This window comes from Sinohyriopsis cumingii, chromosome 14 (genome assembly GCF_028554795.1).
Source record: "Sinohyriopsis cumingii isolate HCF-2022 chromosome 14, ASM2855479v2, whole genome shotgun sequence".
NCBI classification, from domain to species: Eukaryota; Metazoa; Mollusca; class Bivalvia; order Unionida; family Unionidae; genus Sinohyriopsis; species Sinohyriopsis cumingii.
The window spans coordinates 13,626,664-13,653,438 of NC_142974.1; the positions used below are offsets into that span (position 1 = coordinate 13,626,664).

The 26,775-nt window shown below is 36.4% G+C and overlaps 1 protein-coding gene across 1 annotated transcript in view; it reads right to left on the reverse strand.

The window, feature by feature from the left end:
• Positions 1 to 22,898, reverse strand: part of LOC149783283 (uncharacterized) — a 50,591-nt gene extending 27,693 nt beyond the window's left edge. The window contains exon 1 of the transcript XR_016413583.1: positions 22,766 to 22,898. The gene's annotated coding sequence lies outside the window, so the exon portion shown is untranslated. The remainder of the gene's footprint in view (positions 1 to 22,765) is intronic.
• Positions 22,899 to 26,775: the final 3,877 nt, after the last annotated feature.

The window sequence follows — 26,775 nt, forward strand, 5'->3', positions numbered from 1 at the left end:
TTTCCCAAATGTAGAGTCTTTGATAACTAAATTTGACCTTAACAATACATAATATGCAATGAAATGCCATCTTCCAACGTATCAATTACTATAGTTGAGTAGCAATGTGTTTACCTGTCAGGCAAAAGGTCATGGATCGAATTCAAGTCAGAGTTTGTTGTTTGTTTCAATTATTAGTGTATGCTTTGTATTAGTGTTTGCTTTGTATTAGTGTATGCATTGTTATCTTGAAATAAGGACGAATCATCATACTCAGATTTACTATGCACACCGCACAACATTAACCGTAAACAGTTCGCATTACCATGGAAAACTGCTTCTTTAAAATATGAGTACACTTTAGCGAGAAAGTCGTGTCAGCATCAAAAATAAATAAAATGTGCTTGTTCAGAGTGAACACTACTTCTAATGTAAGTACTCCCATTTCACGGACTGGGTACTAGCATAAACGTATGAATATCATCGGAGCAGTCGGCTGTAATTCACACCCGGTACCTTTTCAGCCTGCTTTCAAAACTTTTGAACATGTTCCTCACACATACTAAACGAATTTAATAAGTCGTCTTCGTTAAATCCAGGAGTACTTTTTATCATTCTAGAAATACGTATAAAATGTTGTTAACCTTCTTTTCGATATGTTCATTTAGATCATCAGTCAAAGTTGTTCAACTGATAATTACTTCCGTTTTCAACCTCGTTTTGTTTTTCCTTTGTTCTTTTATTGCGCGTGCCATATTACGACATTACTGCCTTATTTGGAAACGTTAACAGATCGAGGTAAATATGGTATGCACTGACTAACCTATTGTTGAATAGCCTTATATGGCTTAAAAAACATTATTTGGAATACAAATTACCGCTTGGATCTCATGATATTTGTCATGGTGCACAAATAACGGTTAGCTTAGAGATACCAACATAATTTGCATGATGTAGGCTTTACAACTTTATTATTATCCAAACTTCATGAAAAACATAACTCTACTTTGGTTGTAGATTTTAACTACAGTCATTGTTTTATCTTTGCTACTAGTTTTATTTGCTCCATTGTAAGGTATATGATAATTTTCATGCCTCAATGTGACATTTTATTTAAGTGAATAACCGAAACAGTTCATCGAATGGGTGACAATATTGGAGTTATATATTTCTATTGGATTATAATACTATGCAAGTTTCACCTGCAAATATAGAATAAATGGTAATTAGTTACAAATATAAGATCAATTATGCCGCAGTCGAATGAATAAACTATAGGTAAATGATATACAAGGCGGCCATGCTAATACCAGTAGGGCCTTTACATATCATGTAATCTGTGTCCATGCTTGTAGTCGTCAACAATTAAAGTTCATGGCAGCCGTATCAAGATGTCGGCCTATTCTGTCCGTCGGGTAATTCTGCGCAACGATACGTCATTTCCGTAAACATTGGATCACGTATTATTTTGGTTTAAAAATCCATTTTGTATCAATGAAGAGTGCAATTTATTTACCAAACGTGGTATTCGTAATGTGTACAAAATATCCCACATTTAGATTCGAAATTTACATGAAAAATGGCAATATGTAGACCGAATCTATGACCTTCTTGTGCCTGTAAACCAGAAAATGTGATATACTATGCATCGGTTATAATCATACAAATAAACACATAAAATACATTATATAAAAGACGGAAATATCTACCTTAAACCGATATTACATTTAGTTTTCAATTTTGCAAGAAGTTATACAACACGTACAAAATCGTTTGCTACCCAACGTGTCAACTTGCCGCTAGAACGTAAATTCTCAAGAAATTCCCGGCCTATAGTCTGTTTCTAACTTTTTTACAAATTTTTCGTCCATCAACAAGACGTTGATATCGCGAATCAGGAAAACACGGGGGTAGTATCCCTTGTGTCCAAAATTAATGTTATTTTGAGCAGAATATTCTGGTGACAATTGCCTCTTTTCAATTCGGTATGCGTTTTATTTCAATATTGGAGCCGGAAACCTTAGGTGGGCAGTAATGCCCGAAAGCATTTTACCTTGATTTGGAAATTCACACTATGTATAAACCATGCAGATGTGAATAACATTACACTAATTAAGATCCTCAAAAATGGAGAAACAGATGAGCAAACATAGAGGTCGCAAACCCATTCAGTGTAAAGTATGTGGGAAATTATTAGCCAGAGATCTAATTGTACCATGCACATTACGATACACACTAATGAAAACCATACAAATATGGAGTATGTTATAGTCTTTTTAACGTTAAGTGTAGTTTGATATTGCTTAAGAGTGTTGTTGTTGTTGTGGGGTTTAACGCCATTTTTCAGCACGCGATATTCTATGTATGGCGGCCAGTATCAATGGTGGAGGAAGAACACGGGAAAACCCCGGGAAGAATCACCGACCCACGAAAACCTACTGGCAAGCTTTCTCACATACCCACATTGGTTGAATCCTAGACTCGAACCAACGCAGAGAGTGGTGAGATGGCAGTGATCCGTAGCGGAGAGCGCTTTAGACCTATCGGCCACTCGGGACCCCGATATGGCTTATGAAGATACAAAGTGGTCACAAACTTTTCCTATGTGAAGTGTATGGCAAAATTGTTTGGCTAGAGCTTTAATTTGTCCACACATTTAAGAAAACACACTGGTGATAACCCATACAGGTTTGAACAAAGTATCGCATAACATGAATTCTGCCTTGACTCGTCACATGAAGAACATGCCAGTAAGAAACAATATAAATGTTAAGTGTGTTGTAAATTGTTTACAAGACCAGAGGAGAAGGCTAACAGACCACTTGGTTGAAATATAATTTGCTTAAAACAAAACATCATACGAAAAAAGTATGTACTTTGTTTAAATATATGAGGTTGCGCCTTCCCTGCTGCTATAAATTAAAAAAAATATTGTTATAATAAAATGGTTCATCCGGAATCTAATAAAGCAACAATAGCTCGATAACGATTAGAATCAATTAAGAAATTCCTTCCTGTTAGAGATTCATTTAGAAAAAAACCTACAAGCGCAGCAGTAAGCACAAGTTGAGTACGAAGAAGACACTAAAAAACTTTTTAAACCGGTCACTACAGCTACTGAAAAAGTTTCAGCGACTATTAAAAAGTTGCAGCGGCTTCTGAAAATAACTATATGGGGAGATATTAAAGAGGAGGATGGGGAGAGGAAAAAGGATATTTTTCCAGTATTAAAACAAACAAAAATCATTTTAGAAGATCTTTCAACTAATATAGCTGCAGCTCAAGCTCCACCTCAACCTTCACCTACTGTTACTGACCCTATGGATGAAGGAGAGCAAGAAAAGGATATTAAATTTACAGAAAAATTTACAGATGAAGGTATCCAGGCAATAATAAAAAGTTTAATTTAAAAACTCGTAACGATATTATTAAATTTGTGGTGTTTGCTACTTCAATTTTTCCATATAGAATTATTATTTAAAACCTGAAAATGATAAAAATGTTAATTGTTAAACATGGATTGATTGGGTGTATAAAATAAACAGGGGTGTAAACCACGTTACAAAAGATAGTTTACATAATACTTTTAATGAAGGAGTATTATTACAAGAAAAACTTGAACGAAAAGAACAACTTGAACGAAAAGAAAAGAAAGAAAAGAAAAAGGAAAAGTTGGAAAAAATTAAACAAAAAAGAGGGAAAATGGTACAAGAAGAGGAGGAAATGACAAACGAATAAGTAAATTAATATAAAAAAAGTAAGGAGGAACTGAAATGTGGGCTAGAAAAGCAAGAACCTTTATATCAACTTCCTCCACCTTTGCAAACACAACAACCTCCTCCGCAGCAACAAACTACTCGACCACAATCTCCAGGAGATGATACACCAGGTGCTACAGGCAGTGGTTTGGGAAATAATTATGTTTGTCCTGATAATATCCTCAATGACGTATCGCGGTTAAAAGTTCTCATTGGGGGGAAACCTGCCGGATATGACTCACCAGAAATAATTAATGAAGCAGCTGATATTTGTCGGCGAAAATTTCAATGTGGTATCATGGATATTGGTGTTTACGAGAACTTATCGATGAACTTGTTGATGATTACAGTGCCTAGGTGTTACCATGATTAGATAAATGGCAATTAAAATAAAAATGATCATGGACAATAGACATTATTGACCCGTACAGGTCAGAGCGGTAAACTCACGATTACCAATCTACAGAGCAACTTACGGAGATAGACTTGGTGATGTTGTTCAAGGGTTATTTAGAAGATTGATTTCAAAGGTAGCACCTGTTGCAAAACAATTATCTATGAAAGCTATTGATGTTGTTCATGAAAAAGCTCCTGGTGCAATTGTCAATGTTGCTGGTAATGCGTTTTCGGCAATCAAAGATAGACTAGCACGATTAATGCGACGACAATCACAACCAGTAAAATTAAAAAGCACTACAGATATGCCCGCGGACGTCAGTAAAATAATAAATCAAGCCGCTAATAAAAAAAACTAGCAGCCTTGATGGATCAAGAATCTGATGAAGTACAAAGAAATATTACTGCAAATTTGATAGCAGGAAGTGGACTTCGTGTTCGTCGATGTTTGATTTAAATCGAGATATATAATAAAATTTTTAAACGGATATCCGACTTAGCATTTAAAATGGATGAACCGGTCCTCAAAAGATGAATCGGTACGTGATTATCAATTTTATTCCTATGATGCAAGAGAATCAAATCAACACGGGAGTATCGAACTTTAAGTTCAGGATATATGTAGATAATTCTTACCCGCTGAGGCATTTATTGAAGTAGAAGGTGAGCTTGTAAAGGCGGATGATACTGCATACGATGCCAATGCACGATCTGGTTTTGTCAACAACGGGTTCATTTGATAGCGCCATATATGATTGATGGAAGAAATATCGAATCAGTTCAGAAGGATGTCTATGTTGCTACAACAATAATTGGTCTAGCAAGATACTGTGATGAATATACAAGATCAGCTGGTCCATCAATTATGTTTGCTAAAGATATTACCAACCACGCTGATCATACTCAATATATTAAAGTACAAACACCACGAGGTACTGCATCTGATCCACAAGCAGTTGAACCTGGATACGAAGATAGACCAGGTGCTGCTTTTGATATTATTAAAAGTATTAATGGAAATTTCGACTTGGGATTTGCAACACGCGGAGCAATGTTGTTAGGAAATATAAATTTTTCGAGTGCAGTTCCGCTGTCTCACATCTTCGGATTTTGTAGAGATGTTAGAAAAGTCATCTTTGGAGTTAGACACACAGTTGTAATCGGAAGAAAAGGTGATTATAATGATGCACTCTGGCGAGGGCATGGTGTTGCTGATGCTGGTAAAGTAAAAATAGCAAAGCTCTCACTGTGGATGCCTGTATTAATTTCATCGATCACAGAAGAACAGAAATTATTTTCTTTTATGGATCAAGGCGGTAAATCATTGCTATCATGGTCAACGGTAATCACAGATGATGTTCAAAGTACCAGTAAAGGTATATTTTCATGGCATATAGCATCACAGCAAGGTGTTTCTGCACCACAACATATTTTTATTGCACTGCAAAATAATAATCGGTCAAATAGTCAGGAACGTTCACATATGATATTTGACAATTTCGGTGTTAGCGAGGTTTCGTTGAGTATAAACGGACAACAAGAACCATCCGAAGATATATCGTTAAATTATACCATAACTCATGTGGCCCGCGCATATCATCGTTTCATGACATTTATGGGACGTGATCTAAACATAGACACAGGGCTGCAAATATCACAGTTAGATTTTACAAAACTGTATCCGATTTATTACTTTTCGCTGGAGCATCTTGATTTATCCAAGCACTCGGTCGTTGATATACACTTCCGAGCTCATGTTAATACCCCGCCAGTACTTGCGGCAGGTGCACCAATTGTGTATGGTCCTGACAGAGCAATCGCGGTTATACCTAGTGACAAAGTAATGTTACATAAGGGTGGTAGCGGTCGAATAAGAATCGTTGATGCACCTGTGAAAAATCTATATTCATTATTTGGAGCGTGGCAAGTATTTATCATAAAAATGTCATACAATCACGTTAATGTCACTCTGACTCCCAGTCAGGTGAAAAAACTTCAATCAAATTCAACAAAATACTGCGAAAAAAAAAATAACGTTAAAACAAGATCAGATTTCTAGTGGTGGCCCAAATAAACTGTCACTAACCAAGAATCAAATTAAACACTTCAATAAAGCACTGAAATTAAAAACTAGAGTACAACTTGTCCTTTATCCGAGTGCCATTAAAGATTGGTTAAAACAGGTGGTATTTTTCCACTTCTTGCAGCAATACCAGCGTTAATACCTGCTGCCGCTCCAGCCGTAACAAAAGCAGCAGCGTTTGGTGTTGTTGGAACAGCTGCTGAAATGGCTGTAAAGAAAGCAACAGGAAAAGGATAAAAAAAAAGGAATCTGGTCTAACATTGCCGAGATTACGTTGGGGAATACTTCTGAGGCTTCCATGATCACTTCGTTAGACGCTCCAGCATCAAATTTTGATTTACTCGATGCTGCTAAACGATTAAAAGTAAAAAACTTCGGAGACTTTTTTTTGCGAGATCAATTACCGAAACAACCAAACAGTGTTGAAACAGGTATTATTAATCTCGATTCGAATTCAGGACCCGGTACTCTTTGGGTATCATACGCGGCTGATCCACGTGGAATCGTTTATTTTGTTTCATACGGGTTAGCTCCACCGCTTGAGTTTATCAAGTATGTTGCTCCACTTCACGCTCAAGTTTCGTATTCAACGCTACCCACACAAACAATGACAGATCCGCCAATATGCGGCCGTGAAGTAATTAATGTACTTAACGTTATATCAAAATCATCCAAACCGCCACATAATGTCGTGCATGATTATAAAAGCAACCGATTCGTTTTAAACATATCTTAGATCTTATATAATGGTTTATATTTACGGAAGATCTTCTTCTACCGGTGTTAGAAAAAGAAAGATAACATTGATCTGTCGAAGTACGAGACTAAAGATGAATTCGCTGATATTATGAATCTGCTGCAGTTGACCCAGATGAGGTTGTTATTTTTCAGGATCGATATGGTAAACTAAAAACTAGCAATATCAAATGGAATGATATAGTTCGACGAGTACTCGGTGCGGTCACGGATAACATACATGTGTTTACTGACAGCGAGAAACGGTGCGGTCACGGATAACATAACTGTGTTTACTGCCAGCGAAAAAATCAGGGTTTCAAGTGTATCGTTTACAAGTATCAGAGATGAAATTGCAAAAAGAGTTGCTAATCGCGTGAGAAATACTGGTGACACAATGACAGGTGAACTCAGCATGAATAGAAACAAGATACTGGTGTTAAGAGATCAAACATCCGACGAAGATGCGGCAACGAAAAAATATGTAGACGTTAACTACAGCACCGTTGATGGTAAATTATCCACGTCGCGGGCCGAGTATGACGTTCACGTAAACGCGTTTACAAATCTCCGTAGAAATTTTAGAAACCTTAACGAAATCGCAGATGAATTTTTTGGTAATCCGTTGACCGTTGACACAAAACTCGTTGATATCAAGACGAACATCGACACGATTAAAAAAACACAAGAAGATATCGTAGCGGGGATTCCTGAGATCGTTAATAAAAAAAGTTTGATTAAAATTCCACCTGGAGTTACTCCCGGGCATATTACCAACATCGTGTACATAGTATCATCGGCATTCGCAACATGGTCAGTGCAGAATAAAACTACCAAATATACCGCAACAGTCACTGGTGTGTACAGGCTATCTGTGTTCAGTGCTGCAAAATTTGAGATATTTACAAAGTATCTATGGCGACATTCCACTGATAGGTTTTCCGGGTTGTGTCTGTTGTATTAAATAAGGGAGCGAAGAAGAATTTATGCTGGAAGCAGCTGATAAGACATTAAACGCAGCATCTTACTGGTGGTGTTTTGAATTTGTAGCTCAAACACCTCAATTATTTACTGCATACAATAATAATGAGTACCTCAATCGACGATGCATCTCAATAAAGGTACAATCAAGCACGTGAATGGCAAACATCGCTGAAAAATATCATCGAAAAATACACGATAAAAATAAAAATATCGACGACGACTAGTTATCGTCGACGTGATTGTTTATTCAGTAACCGCTGTTGTTACTGGAACCGGTGTAATATTATCAGCAATGACAATGATGGCACCAGTAGCTGTGACAATTTGTATTGCGGCTACAACAACGATTGAAGGTGTTCTTAATATTATTGCCAAAAATATATGTACTTGCACGGATGAAAAATAATCTGATTACATGATAAAATTACACACGGTGTCTGTCGCATACTCGAAGTTATCTTCATTGTTATGAGCGAGTCTCAGTGATGGAATTATATCTGATTTCGTGTTTTCAGAGATGATTAAAACATAGAACTGCGCTGGTATTAAAGGTACGAGTATTAATAATGACATAACTGACAACGTCAGGAGAGCTACTACAGCATAGCATGACAACACAATTCCACCAAGAACAACACTGATCTCAGTAAGCTCGACTAATCCTGAATTTAGCATAAACTTTCCAATTGCAATTCCAGTAAAAGAAATTGCACTAGCGCAGTTACGAGTATATTATAGTTGGCCAAATATCAGACCGAAATCATTTATTGGTACACCAGCAAATAATTCGCTTGCATTTGCTAAAAGCAATAAACATGATGGAACACCTGACTGGAACGTTGTTGGGATACCCACTGGTAGTTATGATATTGAGCAAATCAACCATGAATTTCAGCGCAGAATAAAAAATATCACCCGAAAAGTTTCAAAAATATCAATTAACGTTCATGAACCAACACTGTCTTCTGCAATCGAAATTATCTCTCCCGACTACATCGTGGATATTTATCAGAGTTAAATGATTTTATCACGGACGAAACCAAGTTTATAACAACTCCAGGAGATCGAAATTTATATCCATGGGGTGGGATAAATTATTTTGCTTATTTTGGTCCTGGTAAAAGATAACAGCTAACGTTTCCTTTGGCTGAAACTAATATTAAACTAAATGAAAGAAACTTCAGAGAAATAGCTAATAGAATTAAAATTGAATATACAACTACATTAACAACATTAGTACAGTTTTTTTACAGAATGCTCTAAACAAACTGGAAAACTGGTGCACATGCAATGGTATGGGGGTAAATACTGTTGAAACTAAAATATTACTTATCTCAAGACGACAAAGAAGGACAAATCTTGATAGTGATGAACTATGTCTGACATGGAAGGATACAAATTTGCTAATGGTCTGTCATGATAGACTTCTTGGTGTTCTTGTAGATAATAACCTATCATGGACTGAACATATCAAACATATCAGTAAAAAAAAAGGTCAATTCAAGTTTAAAACTTCTCATTAGGATAAGACATTTTCTCCCTGAAAGGCACAAAACACTATTATATAACAGTTACATACAACCCTATTTAGACTAATGTAAAACAGTATGGGGTAATTCAAATGATAAAAACATAGCAAAGCTACTAAATTCTAAAGTCAGAGTCTGTGAATAATTGAAATACGTTAAATCCCTCAACTGAATTGAATACAACTATTGAACTCCACTAAGACTGATGTTTATGCTAGGAATAACTAAAGTCCCAGGCAAGCATACTTTATATGGACATCTAAGACACAGTTTCACAATCAGAACGAGGTTCAAATAATCATTTATAGATCATTCTAACTGCTAAAAAGGTAAGGTCTTTAGTAGCTAACCAATCAGAAATTAGGTCTCCTGTTTTCCTGCGGGTGGGGAATACAATGATCTGATCTCGTGCTATCAAATTATCAACCATATTTCTTCTTAAAACTTCCAAGGTCAAAAGGCGACAATAACATTTTTACCAAATGAAATGACCTAGTCTTTGTTTGCGTGATATTTTATAATGACAAGATCTACTTCCATTCCTTGCATATATTTTATGGTGACACAAGTTACCTCCCTTGAATGCATTCTAGGCAAAAGAGGTGGTCTTTTAAGACAGTAAAGACCTCTTTTGCCAAAAAAGTATGGTCTCTCAAGACATGTGGTCACCCATAACAGGTCACGATCCTATATAATGAAAACATTTGTGCGCTGAGAATATGGTGACTCAAGATAGGTAGTATCGCATAGCAGTGGTCTTTCAAGACAGGTTTTACTGTATAGTAAAATGTGACTCTTAATGAGCTATTACCTGCGCAAAGTGTTTTCCGATACAAGAATGTGCAGACATTTCCTGGTGTAACACTCATGGAGACAGGTGCATCTCTTGATGATAACAGCCAATTCGATTTCAGATTATACGCAAAAAGCGCTGAGTTCTGTAAGAACGACCATGGTGAGTTCATAACCACCTTTTTCATCCTTACTTCAACACGAATCTGAACTATGTTTTATTGAAGAAATGCATAGTCCATATGAGAGTATTTGTCACTTTGTCCTTTTTAAGATACTTTTAAAACGTTATGATAATAATTTGGAAGGAGAGTATTGCCAAGAATCTAATATACTGTAGCGGAACTCCCTTGGCTACACTATCCAGAGTCTCCCTATCTGGGATGATTAAGGATCTGTGTTACGAATCTATGAACATAAACTAAGTGAAATAAATCATCAATACCAACAAGTTTTTTAAACGTGATAAAAATATATATTATCAAAGTATTATGTGATGAGTCAAAAGTAATTATATATAAAGTACAATAAGAATCCTAAATAAATGAAAAGTTCACTTCAAATTTCATTTCCGGAAATGCACTAGTCCGTCAAGAATCGTGACGCTGTCAAGATGGCGTTGTCCAGAACTCCGTCAAATACTTCACACTAGTTCCAGGATAATATTAAAATCCAAATAATGAGCACTTTCCTTTTCCACAGAATAGTCCAAAACATATGTATTTCTTCTCGATCAATGCAAATACAACATATAACATGTCTGCAGACTTTCAACAAGAACACAAGAAATAAGAACGAATCGAAATTCGGATGAATGTGACTGCTCAGGTCTAAAACTACATACACCTTCAATTATGACTATATACACAACATACTCCTATCGTAATAATCCATTAACGAAATCTGCCTATTTCTGTGACCTGACCCAACCAATGGGAAGTTACTGAATTATTTTGGAATCGTTCGAACCCCATCAGCCAATGAGATATTAAGTCAAAGTCGTCATCAACATATACCTAAGCATCTATGTATAGATCCTATGTAATTTTTTTGCTCTTAACATACTCAGGATAGTTCGGACAAGTCTGTGATATCTCTAGCAATCAGCTCCTCGCATGGCCTTGGTGATGAGGACATCCTAGACATCGCGCTGGCGGACTATTACATAGTCAGTTAAGTTCCATTTGCGTGATCTATGATGCATCCAGGGTTATCGTGTTTGTTCGCCATTCTGAACATTGAGTTTGTGATTAGGAGGTCAGATTCTGCGCATTTGCTGAGTAGGAGCAGGTCGTTGTTGTTCATCTTGCCGACAGCGTGCTTGCCAAGTACAGCTTTCCATCGACCATAATCGCAGCCAACACGGACGTTGAAGTCATCCATCGAGCTGAGTATAGAGCTGAGGTGCGTATAGAACTGCACAATGGACGTAGGGACGTAGGAGCTAATGATTGTTGCGTGGTGTTTGTGGCTGATAGGTAGTCGCAAATTCATCAGCCTCTCGTTGATACTAACAGGCAGGTCTGGAAGCTGATTCAGAAGACTTGATTTGATAGCCTGGCCCACTCCATGGATTCTGTCTTCTTTTGAGAACCATCCTCTGCGAACCGGGTTTCACTCAAGGCAATGTCGATATTGTAGCGTAAAAGCTCCTTAGCAACTAGGGCTGTTCTCCTGTGAGTTCTTGCTATGTTCTCTTTGTCCATAAAAATACGGATATACCATGCTCCAAGAATAAGTTTTTACTTTTATAGTTTCGACCGTACATATGGATGTTCTTGCCAGCCGCTGAAAGCTGTCCAGATTTGTAAGGGTAGGTTACTTTTTAGGCCACCTTTTCGAGACCCCTCCCTATGAAGGGTGAGCAGCGCCGTCTTGAAATGGTCTGCTCAGTCACCTGGATGCTGCCGAACTGTTCCGCTGCTGCGGACATAGAGTAGAGCGACTACTTGTCCAAGAGCCTCCTACGTGCAGGTCTCTGACTACAACTCCCAGTGGTCATCTCCTGCTATGCTTCGCCAGTAGGCCATCGCCGTAGGACTTTGGTAGGTGCACGTAAGGAACGATGAGTGTGATGATGGGGATAAATGATAGTTGCACAATATTACCTGTGCGTGAAGGAGATTAAAATGAAAGTGCCTTTGCACAAAGACAGCCTCATTCTCTCGGCCTTGGTAGTTGGAACTCAGTGGCACGAATATTCGTCACGGGTGGGGACCACATCTGTTGCATTTGATGGTTATCACGTCTTCAGTGCCTTGTCATGCCCTGCGCTCTCCACAAAGGGTTTGCAGATTCGCCTTCGTGGCCGTTGGATCACTCATTTGATCTCTTCCGCCCAGTCTGTTCGAAGCTGGCTTTGCATGCAAGAATCGGTAAGCTTCTAAGTCACCGAGGGCTTGAATTTTTCAACGTAGGATGATATTTTATATTTTATATGTGTTTATGTGTTCACAGAGGCCTGTGCATATGTTCCAGGTTTGATACTTTTTCAAAATCACTTAATTATTTAGTGTAAGGCCAGATTTTTCACATCATCTTCTATATACTATATATATTATACATAACAGTAATATTCCTCAAGGTAAATTAGTTCTGTAGCTAACTGAGTAACCTTTCTGAAAATAAAGTCTTTATTATTATTATTATTATTATTATTATTATTATTATTATTATTATTAATTTTTCTTCTTCTTCTTCTTCTTCTTCTTCTTCTTATTATTATTATTATTATTATTATTATTATTATTATTATTATTTATCTTACAAATAATACCTGGCTGTAACTCGCAGGTAATACAAACCGTAGGCAATAAAATTTATTGATATGACGGCAATATAATCACTACGAAATACCAGACAATTAAACGCAAACGGGTATGTAACGATAAATCACGGGTTCTCCACATAAAACGATACAGCTTCACTCTAGATACAGTCTGATTCGGGGTCGTCAATGTCACGTAATACGTACTTATGATTTAACTCCTAAAAATCAACCGAACACCATTCAGATCAGTTCCGAGTTAGGCTATTTGACATCGAAAGTAGAACTAAAGCAAGAATATGCATCAACAAATCACTGCATGACATTATTCATGTATTGTATTTAAAATCATGAATTACTAGTTTTTTATTATTATTTATTAGTCCTTTGTGATTTACGGCAAAGCAACACAAGCATTTTATTTATTCCCGAGAAAAAGAATAAGTTCTCTGCCAAAGGACACACCATGGTTGCCAGTCTAGGTTAAGTGTAAGTTAGGTTTCGAACTCAAGAATCTGGTCCAGCACGCCAGCCACTCAGCCAAGGCGGGTTACATTTTTGCCTTCACTCTTAGAAATTATAACGGGTTTCCATACGAACTTGTATTTCGATGAAGTAGACTCAATGGTTACTCAATGCTAAAAGATTGTAAATAAGTATGGAAACCCAAAATTGTGATGGTTAGGTACGTTATTTAGTTAGCTTGCTAGAAGGGCCAGTTTGGGAAAGAGAGGGAGATTTATCATCGTGACAACTGTCATCATCATCATCATCATCATCATCATCATCATCATCATCATCATTTTATATTGTCTAGAATTTTTTAAATAAAGAATTCAGTACTTACTAAATTACTTTCTCCTTTAATTGTTCTTAAATAAATACCCATGAACGTGTTGTTCTGGAATCCAGCACATACACCATTCAGTCTGAAGATGTACTCTTACAACAGTCGTAAATACAAAGTGTTGATAGTATTCACTTTGCAGTGGATATCAATTTAATGGTATTTAATTGTATGTCTGATCGCTAGAAGCATATTTAGGAGGAATAAAGGAAGGAATAAAGAAATGATATAATGAAATTTATATCACTGACATTCATCAGGATGTGCAGGAATATGCGTAATATTCAAACATCAATCATGACCATTCTCACGTGGTTTGAGTGTCTGGCTGATTCAGCAACTCAAGAACTATTGAAGCACTTTGCTTCCTCGTGATAACACTTTGTTGACATCAAAAGGGTCTGGTGAGTGGGCATAAGTCAGTTTCAAGGATGTCCTGTTCCGACTGTAAACGCCCAGCTGCTTGTTTAGATTCATTAGCAGACGTAGTGACATACATATTTAGGGGTAGCAGCAGGGAATGCGAACAGACCACTTGGTTAAAATATAATTTGCTTAAAACAAAACATCATACAAAAAGTATGTACTTTGTTTACAGCTGCTATCAATTAAAAAAAATATTGTTATAATAAAATGGTACATCCGGAATCTTATACTGCAAAGATAGCCCGAGAACGATTAGAAGGAATCAAAAACTTTCTTCCTTATAGAGACTCATTTAGAAAAAACCTACAAGTGCAGCAGGAAGCGCAAGTTGAGTACGAAGAAGACACTAAAAAACTATTTAAACCCGTCACTACAGCTACTGAGAAAGTTTCAGCGGCTACCGAAAAAGCTGCAGCGGCTGCTGAAAAAACTATATGGGGAGATATTAAGGAGGAGGATGAGAAGAGGAAAAAGGGTATTTTTCCATTATTGAAACAAACCGCAGAACAAACTGAAAAAATATCAAGAAGAACCAAAAAAAAAAGAAACCAAAAGAAAAAAAAAAGATTTTAAAAGATCTTCCAACTAATATAACTGCAGCTAAACCTCCACCTGTCGATGAAGAAATACTTGAAAGTATTGGAAAACTTCATACTGAAGTCGCTGACGTGAAAAAAGAACTTGCACTTAAACCTAAAACAGCAAGAGGAAATGTTAAATTGATTGCAAAATTTAACGAAGGGTTTATCAGCGATATTAAAAATAATAAAGAAGGTGATTTATTCGAAAAAATATTAATCAATATATTTAATAAATCTGATTTTTAAAACCCGATTATGAAAAAAACGATGAAAATTTTATTAAATGGGTATGTCGTATATATTACAACATGAAACAAGTAAAAAATAATGATTATAGATACGACGCACTTGTTAAAGAAATCAAAAAGACTTGATGGAGATAGACTGGAACAAATAGAACAACAGCCGGAACCTTCATACCAACTTCCTCCACCTCTGCAACAGATAGAACAACAATAATCGTCTTCACAGCAGCAAAAACCTTCACCTCTGCAGCGATTATACGCCCGACAACGTACTAAAATGAAGAAAAATAATTGAGGAGTTTAAAAGAGAAAGGAAAGAGATGTTGGCAAGTAAGGATGAAGATGATCCTCCGAGTGCTGTAGGAAGTGGTTACCTGGCTACATCAGGAGGAAATGATCTTGTTTGTTCTGATAATATCATCAATGACGTGTCACGATTAGAAGTTCTCATCGGGGGAAAACATGCCGGAAATAACTCACCATAAATAATTAATGAAGCAGCTGATATTTATTTCAAGGTGGTATTATGGATATCGGTGTTTACCGAGAACTTATCAATGAACTTGTTGATGATTACGGTGACTAGTTGTTAGATAAATGATAAATAATAGAAGATGATTGTACACAATAATCATCGTAAATCTGTACCTGTCAGAGTAGTGAACTCACGATTACCAGTCTACGAGGTATTTTACGGAGATGGACTTGGGATTATTTACAAGGATAGCCCCAACAGTAGTACCTATTGCAAAACAATTATCGATGAAGGCTATTGATATTTTTCGTGAAAAAACTCCTGGTGCAATTGTCAATGTTGCTGGTAAGGCGTTCTCGGCAATCAAATATAGACTAGCACGATTAAAAAGACGAGAATCACAACCAGTAAAATTACCAAGTACTGAAATTATCCCCGCAGACGTCAGTAAAATAATAAATCAAGCTGCAAATCAGAGACTAGCAGCACTAGCAGATCAAGAGCTCGGTGAACCAAGGAATAATATTTCAAGTTTAATATCAGGAAGCGGAATTTCCCCAGCACGATGATTCTCGTGTTAGACGAAAATAATTATAGTAAAATGTTCAAGCGCGTATCCGACGAAGCATTTGATATGGAAGCACCTATCCGTGAAGATAAGTCAGTACGTGATTATCAGTTTTATTCCTATGATGCAAAACAACCAAATCAACAGTGGAGTATCAAACTGCAGGTTCATGATACAAGTATATATTTTCTACGTGCTGAGGCTTTTATTGAGGTAGAAGGTGAAATTATACAAACGGATGATACTGAATACGTACATGCAGTAAAAGTTGGTTTTGCCAACAATGGTATTATGGCACTATTTGATAGCGCCATATATATGATTGATGAAAAAATATTGAATCGATTGATAAAGATGTTGATGTTGCTACAACAATAATAGGGTTGGCAAGATACTCTGATGATTATACAAGATCAGCAGGTCCCACGATGATTTTTATAAAAGATAATTCCAATTACCCTGAAAGCGATTAGTATAATAAAAGACGACCAAGAAACAATGCCGATAACGCTGATGCTGATGTGTGGCCAGTGGTTCATGATGCTAATCTAAGTTTCAACTTGGGATTTGCAACAGTTCGATCAGTGTTAAATAGGGGGAGGATAAATTTTTCGTGTGCTATTCCATTATCACACATCTTCGAATTTTGTAGAAATGTTAGAAAAATTATCTTTGGAGCTAGACAGACGGTTGTTTTTGTGAGAAAAGGTAATGATAACGATGCTCTCTGTAGACCTGTTGGTGATGCTGGCAAAGTAATACTAAAAAAAACTATCGTTGTGGATGCCAGTAATGACTCCAACGATCACAGAAGAAGAAAAATTGCTTTCTTTCATGGATACAGGTGGTAAGTCTCTGTTGTCGTGGTTAACAACAAACACAGATAGCATACAAAGTGATACTAACGGTCAGTTTGCATGGAATATAGTATCACAGCAAGTTGTTTCTGCACCGCGACATATTTTTTTTGCCCTCCAAAATTCTGATTGATTTAACTCACAAACTCGCACTCATAAGATATTTGACCAACTAGATGTTAAAGAGGTTTCTTTGCGGATAAACGGACAACAAGAACCAACGGAAAATATACTACTAAATTATGAACAAAATCATATAGCACGTGTATATCATCCTTTGATGACATTCATGGGACGTGATCAAAATACAGGTTTGCAAGTATCACAGTTAGATTTTTGAACTCTCTATCCGATTTATTACTTTTCGCTGGAGCATCTTGATTTATCCAAGCAATCTGTCGTTGATATACACTTTAAAGCCAGCGTGAAAACAGGTGGTAGTGTTAATTACAGAGCAATCGCGGTCGTACTCAGCGACAAAGCAATGCTACTTGAGGGTGGAATCGGTCGAATGAGAATCATTGATGCACCAGTGGAAAATCTATAATCATTATTTGGACCGTGGCAAGTATTTATCATAAAATGTCATACTATCACGTAGCGACGATAACAGGAGAAGTATTATATGAATCAAAATATAAATCGAAAGGAGCTTCGATTAAAATTATTGATCAAAAAGCACACACGTGAACTAACGCAGTAACAATATTTCCATGAAATCAAACTGTTAAATTTTACCCCCCAGATAATTCTGGGGGAGGCATGTTTGATTTATTAACGAAATAAGTAAAAAAGATCCTGTGTCAGTATGGTTGTTTCAAAATTTCTGAAAACGACGAATCAAATATGGAAGAAAAAGTAAATTTGATGAATTTGTAAGACCGAATGACGTTATTTATCGAACAAATCTTCTTCACGAGAAAATGAAAAATCTTGCACTGCGATATACTGATGATACCGACGAACTATTGAGCAAATTTTTTACTTTTCCGTCAGTTGCGGCTCAATTTCCTAGAAAGAAAAATTCGTGGAAACCAACTAGATTTGATTTCCTCAATGATATAATATCAAGTTGTGTCGAATACGGACACGGTGGACTATGGAATACTAAATACGATCATAAAGATGTTATTTCAGTTGATATGGTTGCATGTTATCTGGCAAGTTTTCTCGGATACGGAGATTGTTCTGTATATTTTAAAAGATTCGGTCATCCGACACATGAAATGATACGAGTATGGATAAATGGACCATTACCGGATTTTGACCAGCCTAGATTTGCTTGTGTTGAATAATTCGAGTTTGCTAAAGATCTTCATACGATTTCTTATGTCTGGTTCGGTAGGCATTTTTCAAAAAAAATGTGGGCACCAATAGTACTATTACGGTATATGCTTGATTGTGCGATATTAATATCGTTGACGATCAGTGAAACAATTATATCATACGGCAAACAAACCGAAGTTTGATTGCCACAACAAATGGGATATTCTGATGATGAAAACCCCAACAAAGTTGATCACGTGAATAAAATCGCAAAAGATCTTGGCAAAAGATTAATTGGCAAGTTCACCCAAGGCGGATCATATGATCATAAACGATATTGTACAAGATTGATCATGGATGATGCTGAGTTAGATTTCATAATCCCTGATACAACAAATAGAAACACGTTTATAAATAGAAATAGCTTTCTTACCAAATGGAACTAAATTAGGTACAATTGTGAGCTATATGGACGGTGAGTCACCTGAATATACTCATTTAAGATCATCAATGTTAGCGTACGTTTCGATAAATCTATTATCGATGAGAAATAAGGTTTCTGAGTTTGCTGTCAGAGTTGCCACGGATTCGTTTTATATCAATAAAAGATATTCAGGACTGTTAGAAAAATTAAATATAGACACTTGTGCATCGTGTGGTTCGTGGAGAATAAAAAAGGAAAATATACTTAATTATTCCGAATCCGCTGATGTTGCGGTTAAAGATATTTATTGTACAAAACATCAAACAGTAAAGCTATCGTCTGAACCATCGGTATACGATCCAATAACTAGACACAAGACAGTTTATCTAAATAGATCTGGAAGTTCTGGTAAAACCATTCGAGCGATCGAACTATTTCAGAATTCAGATATGATCGTGCTAACACCTACACATTCTCGCGCGAGAAATGAAACAACGAGGAGTACAGTCATGTACTAATCAAAGCTTTTTTAGGTACAAAGGTGACGCATGGACTCCTGATCGAAGGGCAGAAAAATATATTCCAAGAACCATAATATGGGGTGAAATATGTACAGTATCATCAGAAACATTAAAAACATTTCTTGTTTGGTTATTAACAAGAAATACTGCTGTGAGAATGTGCGGCGTTCATGGTCAACCACCACCCGTACTTAGGCCATCTCCACATGATTGGCTGAAAAATGTCGTTGCTTACTATGAAGAAATAACTGATGATCATAGAGCACTTGATGCAGAATTAAAGGAATTAAAAAAATTAATCAAACTACAACCGAATAATTTCAGTGTGAAGTAATGCGCGAGATAATTTCAGAAACACCCATGAAAGACTTTCTACAAACGTGGAGACCAAACGATTTGATAGTTGCATGTAGAAAGATAGTTCGTGATAAACTTCAACGGGATTTGTTTCAGTTACAAAGAGAGAAGTTTCCAACGTTGCTAGTTCCGTTATGTTATCGACCAGGAGATACCCGACGGCAAAATATTGACGTTGATATACCAGGACAGGGGAAACAGAATCTTGTGTTGAATGATATTTTCGAAGTTGATGTTGATGTTGTTGAGGATGCTCTACGTGCTGATAAATCCCCGTGGACGCTTGGATACGCGATGACGATTCATTCATCTCAGGGATTATCTATAACTTATACAGTTGTTTGGATCGTAGATGATCGTATCGAATGGCCGAACTTAGTTTATCTTGCAGTATCTCGAGTTAAAAAAAATATCTCAACAGCGGAGAGTCGTCATGGACTCGTCAGTGATCAATGATGACCTCGATAATGATATAATAAGAAAAAAAATAATCGAGAATTTCATCTTGACCTTGAATTTATTAATACGCTGAAACAACAACAGAATCATCATCGTGCAAGTTGTAATTGTATAATGTTATGGCGGTATCTGAAAAATGATCCAAGACAATCTACCGTAGACAGAAAAAATAACAATCTTGGTCATACACGAGAAAATACTATGTTGACCTGTTGAATGTAATCGATGTCAGAGTATTGGCACCCTTTGTGTTAGTTAAGTGATTTGGGTGGTAATTGTGTGTCCTTGGGAATTATTTGTAATTGTTCACGTACAAATCCACGCTGAGAAGCAGTTGAATCCAGTCTGTAGGTTGCTGGTCTACCAGTGGATCTTGTGCGTTGTAATACTCCAAATAGGATCAGTCGCTCTTATTTCGCCACCTTCCAGTTCACCGGGTTCATATAAATACCTGACAGTGTTATTACCTAATACTGGTTGTGTTGAAAAATCACTTTCTTGTTTTGGTATATGCTTTTTTTTTGTGCTTACATTAATGGGTTTCATGTTGATTCTCTGGGTAATTTCATTATTTGATGCAGCTATCACATTTGGTAAACTTGCCACCCATTCACGAGATCTTTTATCTTGATTAAATTCCTTCGCATATTGATATCTAAAGAACCGCTCAGCAAGTGTTCGATTAAATCGTTCAACAATTGCCTGATCACGATGAATTTCAGTATGTCTTCGTCGTATTTTGACATTATGTTGTTTAATCAACGATGTTACTGGACCAAGAAATTCCTTGCCAGGGTCAACTTGTAATAGCTTTTGCCATCGTAAACCACCTCGTTGATAAATTCGTTCAAACGCATCGGCGACTTCAGATGCTGTTTTAGTTGATAGCGGTTCTGCATTTTTGTATCTACTTGCAACATCAACAACAGTTTGCGCGTATTTATATGTTATCTGACGTCGACTAATTTTAACGGTATCATGTGGTAGAAATAATATATCAGCCTGATGAACTTCATTAGGAACACTTACAGTAAAAAGGTGCAAAATGAATTTCCTTAGGTGGCAGTGGATAAATTTGCCATATTGCTTGTTAGGATAACCACGCTTTAGCAGTAGAATGTTTAACCGCTGCTGCATTAGCGAGTTTTTACTAATTGCTGCTTTACCCTCCAGTATCCTCTTGGAGAATAATAAATCGATTCTATTTTATATATTACCAGCACCAAGCGTTAATTTACTTTTCATTGCGGATCTTGCAAACCAATTAGCCAATGATTCTATTATATTTTTATTTTTTATAGAATTTAATGAATGAGTCAATATCACATCTGCAATTTGTCTGTCTTGTAGGGTTTTGCTTTTATAAGCTGCATCATGACATGACACGCTTTATCAACAGCGTTTGTTGGTTCCTCGCCTGGTATTGGTTGACCCTGATTATCAATCTGATATCAAGTCGAGTACCAGGACCGCAATAATTATATCCTGGTAGATGTTTTTCTCCAGAGTATTTAGCCCAAGGAGTGCCTTGAAACTTTGACATGAATTTAGCAATATCACCACCATCTTTCTTATGTAAAAAAGAAAACTTTTTTCTGTTACATGCTGCACATTTCCCACCATATGCTATTCTCGCATTTTTGTTGTAACCGTGGATAGATCATTCTTGGGGGGTTTAGTTCTACAGCGTAAACAATATAGATTCATGAATTTATAAAATATGGATATAATTGATTTCTCAGCGACTCGAAAACGATAACCTGTCAAACACCATCCTGAGTTACCGAAATCGATTAGGAGGATAATAATAGGACCATCTGGAAGTCCAAAGACACAGTCGTTACTTAATCTTATAATGAGATGGCTAAAATGGGATAAGTTGTATTTGGTAGCCACGTCTGTAGATGATCAGAGATGCTATGATGTGCGTAAAGATTTTAATGAAAACGCAAGATTACAGGATAAAGATAACGATGTTATCGAGTTTATAACCGATATTGATGAAGCACCGTCTGATGATTCTATTTATGGATTTATTAATAATTTGGTTGTATAGGATGATGTGATGATGGATAAACAATCAAATCCTGCTAGAATTTTTTCTCGAGGTAGACATAAAAACACAGATATGATTTATGTTACTCAACGATATGTACAAATACAAAAAGTAATCAGAGACAACTGTAATATTTTAGTTGTGTTTAATGGAGTTGATACACATACGTTGCGAAATATTCATCAAACTTGGTGTGGCGGTGACAAGGATATACATAAATTTAGAAACCTTTTTTCACAAGCGCATTTGTAACAATAAACTTACATGATCCCAGAACAATATATCGAATCGGACTTGATAAAATATTTGGAAAAATGATAGCAGCAGGGAAGGCGCTACCTCATATATGTAAACAAAGTACATACTTTTTTTGTATGATGTTTTGTTTTAAGTAAATTAGACTGACATGCTTGATTTTTATTATTTCAGCGACACGTGCAAGAGCAAAATTCAAATACAATATCATTTTCAACTTTATAGTCCGAATACGGAGTAAATGCCCGTGTCCTGGTTCATAAATATAATATCTTCTTCAGAAAAAGAACAGTCCTTATGTATGGATATCTTAAGATGTCATTTTCAATTTCACAGGAAATTCAAAGACCTTGAAGAGTGCATGACTAGTTACTAATGATCTAAAACTGCTGGATGATTACTGACCTGATGGCTAGTTAGTTATGATCTACAACTGCTGGTTGATTACTGACCTGATGGCTAGTTAGTTATGATCTACAACTGCTGGTTGATTACTGACCTGATGGCTAGTTAGTTATGATCTACATCACAGGGAACGAAGCCATTGCTCCAGACTGACATGCTTATTTTTATTATTTCAGAGACACGTGCAAAAGCAAAATTCAAATACAATATCGTTTTCAACTTTATAGTGCGAATGCGGAGTAAATGCCCGTGTCCTGGTTTATAAATATAATATCTTCTTCAGAAAAAGAACAGTCCTTATGTATGGATATCTTAAGATGTCATTTTCAATTTCACAGGAAATTCAAAGACCTTGAAGAGTACAATATGATATTAAATGATTTGGAAACACATTTTGCTGACGAATAAATTAGTCTCAAGCAGATGGCTTACACTTATCAATTTCATCACTAAGTCTGCGGCTAGCAATATAACTAATCAGAATTAAAGAATAGTTGAACATATTTAATACCACCTCAGGGAACTCTACGGTACGATTACACGTGCTTGCGAGTTTAAAAACTGGTGTCCCTAAGTCTGTATAATATATACCAACAAAAAGCATAAGAAGCAAAAAGAAAACGAACACGAATATACAATGATAAACCAGTCTGAAGCTAGACGGGTACCAAGTCTGATAGATATTCTATGCATAGATAGCTACCAAAAAACGAAGAAACGTGTGTCTTTAAATCAGAGTAAAGATAGAAAGGAGTTTATTTTGTTATTTCTGTTGTTGTTGTCGAGGGTTTAACGCCATTTTTCAGCACACGATAGGCTATACATGGCGGCCAGCATTAATGGTGGAGGAAGAACCCGGGGAAACCCCCAGAAAGAACCACTTACGTAAAGTGTCCCTTGGCAAACAATATCAATTCCTTTCATGGGAACAATGGAGTCTCCCGTAAAAAGACAATAACTCCATCCTAAAAGATTTGTCTCAGAATCCATATATAACTGGATTAACCATGTTGTTTATGAAAAACGACCAGATAAATGTATTATATAGATACAGACCCACAGGTGACAGAGATCCCATAAAGTATTTCTTAATGAAATCCACAATCTGTAAATTTAAATGTGGAATGAAGCTACAGAAGAAAACCAACGTAAACATAAACATAAATGTTATCATTCTTGTTTTCTTTTCTTTTGTGCGCAAATTCGTTTTTCGTTTTGCCCTGTAGTGTTGTCAGATTCGATTAAGGCATCTTTCTCTTCACTTGCTATTCTTAAATTATTTTCTGTGCTTCACCAAGGAAGATCACCGAACCCAATCTTCATCTCGTGGTTTCAGTTTACACAAGCGATCGCATCCCTTTCTGCGCCCTCCTGCGAACCATCTGTTGACACTGGTGGACTTTCTATGCCTCCGGAAGATTCCTTACTTGAACTTGTGGTCGCTATTAGTGGAGACTTTGAATAATGCAGTGCACTTCTAACGGTATTATATCTTAAAATTTGGGCTCCAGTCATGGCATAGAGAACACAAAGGACCGTGAAAGCTCCAAGTACAAGAAACATTAGGAGAAGGTTGAAGTAAAATTGATATGGGGTGTTCTTAAACCTATCTTCAGTCCAACATCGGACACGAATTATGTTAATTACATTAGTATTTTGTAAGCTATAGCAGTACAAAACAGGGGCCGATGATGTGCTTTCCATGAGGAATACATTTCTTCCGATATCTGTCTGTGGCAATTACAAGCAGGGCAAGAGCCGAGCTTGCACACATGAAATAATTCAGAAAACGCAGGATCTTGCATGCTGATATGGCATAAAATATTAAGGATATCGAAGATCGACCAAAATAAAAGACATCTCGACTGAGCATGTGACCATGTCAAGTTCTCCATGACATAAAATGAACACGCTGTGATTTGATTGCTTTTTCCTGCACAAGTAGATCAAAATCACGTGCAACTTGTCTCCAAATAAAATTAACATAAGAATGCCAACAAATATTGCCCCACCAGTGTGTGTATTTGCTGCCGCATTTGATTTCTTCCAGTTTTCTTCCTTAAAATAAATAATTTGCACGAACTGTATGAAGTAATATATATATATATATATATATATATATATATATATATATATATATATATATATATATAATTTCATTCGAACATATCCAATATCTGCACCTAGGTAGGCAATATTCTGGGATACATTTACCGTTTGATATTTTGTCGGAAGGTTAGTTGATAGTGTATTCTATTTTGAAAGTATCAGATTTTATAAGGTAGCATTTCCAGAATAAGGAGGTGTCTTAGTTTCGAGGGAAGAAGAGATAAGAGGAGAATGAACTGAGTAAACAATGAATAAGTCAGCGAGTGAATGAAGAGGAAACGGTCTTGCGACCAGTAATCGTGCGCTCTTGAAACATAAATCCCCAATCACACAACACTCAACAAATATTACATAAAGTGTTATATTTACGACGGGGAGAAAAACACTTCTTTTTAACTTCGTCCTGATTCCTTCATTCACGATGTCACAAACTAAGGTACAGACTGACCTACTTTTCGTGCCGACAATGAACTCACCGCACCATTAATCGTGATTAAGAATTAACTTAGTTTGTTTTCTTGACAGTACGTATGACTGGCGAATTTGCAATATTTTCAATAAACGTCTTTTACATAAATCACCAATATAAAAATGATGCCTACGTAAAATATTTGCAGATACATAGATAGATAGACGGACGGACGGACAGTTAGATATATAGATAAATAGATAGATAGATAGATGAGTACACTCACCTCGGAAGGTACCAATTATATGTTCATAACGCAGCTCAAACTGGGCGCTATACTTTATGCAAGGGAGACAAAACGGTACCGCTTAGTAAAGAAAATGCCGTTGCATTTAGTTACCTGGATTATAATTCCACTTTATGGTTAAAAATCACACCATAATCGTCGTCAAATAAAAATATTTATATTTAGGGAATACCGACTTTACAACCGCAGTTGAATTTGTTTGTCATGCCCTTAACGTGTGACTTTAGTTCTAAAATGAATTGTTAGGTACGTTTTGAATTACTTTCATTATATAGCTGCGTATATTTCAGGGCTACTCACCCCTGTGCTACAACAACTGATCATCGTTGCAGTAAATGCTCACGCAAAATAACACGTGCAGAGTTAACGTCTGCGGTTACTTGCTGCTACTGGTACCACACTCTACTTGATGGCTAGCCAGTTCCAATCCATCTCACAGTAGAACGAAATCGTTACTCCTAACTGGCATGCTCGATTTTCCTTATTTCAGCAAAACAGACGTGAAACAAGTTTTACAAAAAACGAGAACTTTATGTGGCGAATGCGGACAAAATGTCCGTATGCTTTATCAATAATTATAATTCCTTTTTCAGGAAAACAACAATCGTTGTGCCCGCATATCATCAACTGTTATTTTCAGTGACACACGACAATCAATCAATTTGAAGAGTGCAATGAAACATTAAATAGTTTGGTAACCCATTTTTCTTCGTAATAAATTATCAAGCATATTTCTCACAATTTGTAATTTTCACCACAAAGTAAACTGCCAGCAACATAAATAAATTAAATTAACTATAAACAATATTGAACGGGACTGATTTTAAGGATGTTTATGTTGATTTTACTGTCGAACATCTCCGTGTAACCCAACCCGCAGACGTAACCCTGATGACGCTTATATTCTTACTGTAAACCATCAATTGACGTCCGTTTGAGAAGGTCAGTTGTGGCTTGACTGTATCTGCCTTTAACCAGATTCAGGTACACACAAGACGGCCATTCCTTAAAATGATTAATTCGCATGAACTTGATGGAGAAAAAAATATATATATAAGTAACGATCGCACCCAACATTTGTACCAAGACTTGCAGTGTCGTGGGATAAATGTTTTATGAGAAATTTTGCCTCATAAACTCTAGGCCAAGCTGTTTTCAAACCCAACGGAGAGAGACAGAGAGAGG